The following is a 4,238-nucleotide window of genomic DNA, read 5'->3' as shown; positions in this document are numbered from 1 at the left end:
GTGATAAAAAGATACTGGCTGGTCAGGTGACTCAGCAAGTAAAGACACTTGCTCCCAAGACCTACGGCCTGAGTTTGATCCCCAGGTGCCATGTGGTGGAATGGTGTAAAGACAATTGACTCCTGAAAGCTCACGCTCTCTCACCGTCTCTTTCTTTTTCTATGTCTGTCTGTCTGTCTGTCTGTCTGTCTGTCACGAGTACACGCAAGCAAACAAACATAAATAAATAAATAGATGTTAATGTCTAAAATGTTTCTTGTTCAGTCCTTTTTAAAAACAGCTTCCCTTAAACTATATTTTATCTGATTTTTCGTGCTGCATAGAATTGGGCCGAGCTACATATGTCAGAAAATACAAAGAGTGAAATCCTAAGAGCTTATTTCTATCCTAGCGGAATAAGTCTGGGAGCAGCACCTGAAGTCTGGCAGAGTGGCTCTGAGACATCTTCCTGCTTCCCGGCTCAGCCGTTATTGACCTTGAGGGCAGGCCTTTCCTGGCCTCAGTGCCGGTAGGAGCTGGTTTCTGCATTCCTGTGCTCTCTGTGTAGGCCAGGCCCAATGCAGATGCATCTAGAGTATATAAGGTGGAAAAGGGAAATGTCCCTCCAGCACTGTGGTGCTTTATGTCACGTGTCCACTTGGGTAGAGTCTGGTGCCCAGTTATTTAGTCCTACACAGTCTAGAAGCTGCTGCAGAGGTGTTTTGGTGATTATGAGTCACAGGGAGATTAGTCTGTGGGAAGATGGCATCCTGGTAGTTGAAGGCCTTAAAGGAAAAAGTAATTTCCCCAAGAAGGAATTCTATCTAAAGACTATATAATAAGGGGATAAGTATGTGACATAATTGTTAGCCTGCTTGCCTAGCATGCACACTTATCTCTAGCACCATATACATTTGATATAGCTGTATACATCTGTAATCTCAGAACTTGTGGAGGCAGGAGGATCAGTTCATTGTCATCCTCAGCTAAATAGCAAGTTTGAGGCCAGCCTGGGCTACTTCAAAATGCATGCATGCGCGTGCGTGGTGCGCACACACACACACACACACACAAACACACACATACAATATGAAGCAGAAGATGGTACACAGTCTCATATCTGACAATCCAGAACTTAGGAGGCTAAAGGAAAAGAATCATTGTGAGTTTGAGGTCAACCTGGGCTAATTAGTGGGTTTGAAGCCAGCCTGTGCTACAGCATGAAATCTTGTTTCAAGAAATAAATAAGGGGCTAGAGAGATGTCTTAACAGTACATATTGTTCTTGCAAAGGACCCAGGTTCAGTTCCCAGCATCTATATGGTGGCTCACTCCATGATACAGTTGCTGAGGATCCAGTGCCCTCTTATGACCTCTATGGGCACCAGACTTGCACATATGTACATGTGTATGTATATGTATATGTGCACGTGCTGCAGCGGGTGCAGAGGCCAAGGACAACTCGATAGAGTCGGTTCTCTCCTTCCACTATGTGGGTCCCAAGGATTGAACTCCAGCTGCCCATTGTCAAGCTTAGGGGCAGTGCCTTCACCTGTAGAACCGTCTTGCTGGTCAACAGACACTTACCAGTGAACCTCCACCTGCAGGTCTTTCCCTTGTTTGAGTCTGCATTGTTTCTGATGTTAGATTTCTCTTATTCCTGATCATGAATATTAGAATCATTTTGACTATAACAGAAACCTAACTACAGATTTTCTAAATATGAGAAAAACTTATTTTTCTCATGTGTGTATACATGTTTTCATTTGTATGATTGCACATGTGTGTGCGTGTACATGGAGGTATGAGGTTGAATTTGGGAGTCGTCCGCTGTCACTCCCACCTTATCTATTGAGGAAACCTGTCTGGCTGCAGCCAGAGCTCACACTGCCCACAAGGCTAGTCTGGGTGGCCAGCTTGGGCAAGGGATTCTGTGTCTCACCTTCTGGGTACAGCATTGGAACTCGGTTCCTCAAGCTTGTGGGGCAGAACTCTAACTCCCAAGCCATCTTAATGGACACAGGGAGATTTATTATTTCACAAACAAGAAGTTCAAAGATAAAGCTCTTTCTAGGAAGCTCTGTGGCTCCAGGGCTCAGCCAGAACTTACATCCTTTCTATGTTTTGACGTCATCTCATCATTCAGCTCAGTTTCCTTTAATGGCTTCAAGATGACATTGGTTTGAATAGCACATCCTTCAGCAGTGGTATTTGTATGTTTTCGTTTCATACAGAGTTCCCTTCCAGAAGCTTTCAAGCTGGTTTCCTCCGTGGCTCCTGTGCCAGAACCACAGTCCAGACTCGCTCTGGAATCAGCCACCTTCAAGGCAGCTGTAACCACTAACCCTCAGGGACCTGAATGTCTTAATCTTCAAATATTTGCTGACACTTCTCTTTTCTGAAATAAAAATTAAGTATAACTATAATTTAGTCCCTCCTCCATACTCTGTAAAAACACAAATCAACATGATCCCATCTAGTATGTAAAGGTGAAATAAAGATAATCTTTAAAAAACATTCTTTTTTTTTAAAGACAGGGTCTCATTTATCCAGGATGGTCTCCAGCTCACGACCATAGCCAAGGATGGCCTTAAACTCTGATTTCCCTGCCCCCATCTCTCCAGTGTTGGAATTACAGGTATGAGTCAATGTTTTTGATTTAAGGAAGATACTTTATAAAAAGTTCTATGTTTGTGCATGGTAGTACATAGAGTAAATTGTATTATAGGTCTATAATAGTTACTCTTCTGTTGCTATGATAAAATATCCTGATACAAAGGAAGTTAGGAAAGAAAAGGTTATTTTGGTTTATGTTTCCAAAGAAATACAAAAAAATTTCCAAAAAAATCTGTCATGGTGGGGAAGGGAAGGCATGGTAGGAGAGGCCCCAGGCCTGGTAGTTAGGAAGCTGAGAGAACAGGAAATATGGCCATAAAACTTCAAAGCCTGGCCTTTAGTAACGTATTTCCTCGAAAAGGCTCTATAACCTTCTCAAACAGGGCAGCCAGCTGGGGATCGAGTGTCCAAGCATATGAGCCTAAAGGCGCACTTCATGTTCACGCCACCCCAGGGTACCAGCTATTTCTTGCTTTCCCTGTGACGGTGCCTTGTTTCATGATTTGCTTTGCTTAGTGTGATTGGTTGGAAGTTAAGTCTGAGAAGCAAGGGAAGAACCATTGAGTGACTCTATGTCATTGTTTCCATTGGCTGTAACAACCCAGATAGGGCCTGCTTGTTCAGCCTGCTTCTCAGAATGAAAAGGGTATGCAGGTGAGAAACCATTGAGTAGCACCGGATAGTGATATGAACAAAAGGGTGTATTTTTGTTGTTGTAAGTCATTCAGATTTGGGGGGATGAAAAAAAAAAGTATTAGCTCAGGACCCCCAAGACCAAGTTCTCAGCACAAAGGAGATTTATTTGCCCCAGAAGGACAGAGGACAAACATAAGGGGCAAAGACAGAAGATAGAGGAAGAGGGAGAAAGGGAAAGGAACAAGGGAGAGGAGACAAAAGGGGAAAGGGAGAGGGCTAAGGGGTGTTTGTCTGGGAGAGAGCAGGGGATGGACAAAGGACTGCCTCTGGATAGAGAGGAGACAGACATGACACACAGGAAAATGGCAGTTTATAAAGGTACAAGGAGAAACCCTGTGTTAGGATGAGGTGTTTAATTTTAACTGGGCATGTTAATTAGGTGAGCCAAACGGGCTGGGCTTTCGATTGCTTTAATAGCTGGATCTTGGTAGTCAGCCTCAGGAGGAGGAGTAGCCAAGTAAGGGATAGACCTTGGGGTCTAGTTTCAGGAGTGTAAGCTTAATTTTTTTTTTTTTTCAAGGCAGAAGGAGCTGGGGAGAAGGCTGAGGCCTGCCTGAGCCGTGCTCACCATGTTTAAGCTGCCCAGAGTCCCTTCAGGGACTATCTTTAGTTTCTATTGCAGTGATAAAACACTATGACCAACAGCAAGGTGGAGAAGGGAGGGTTTATTTCAACTTACAACTCTTGGTTCACACTCCGTCACTGAGAGAATTTGGGATAAAAACTCAAGGAAAGAGCCTGGAGACACCAACTAAAAGCATGAGCTGGAGAAGAATGGTCTTACTGGTTTGTTCCTTGTGCTTTGTGCTGGCTGCTTTCTTACACAACTCAGGGTCCCCCACGGTGGTCCAGAGGTGGCACCACACATCTGCAACTCCAGCTTCAGGGGATATCTGAGATGTATACATATACATATACATATACATATACATATACATATACATATAC

Source organism: Grammomys surdaster, unplaced genomic scaffold, assembly GCF_004785775.1.
Source record: "Grammomys surdaster isolate TR1022 unplaced genomic scaffold, NIH_TR_1.0 133, whole genome shotgun sequence".
NCBI classification, from domain to species: Eukaryota; Metazoa; Chordata; class Mammalia; order Rodentia; family Muridae; genus Grammomys; species Grammomys surdaster.
This window is presented reverse-complemented; position numbering follows the sequence as displayed.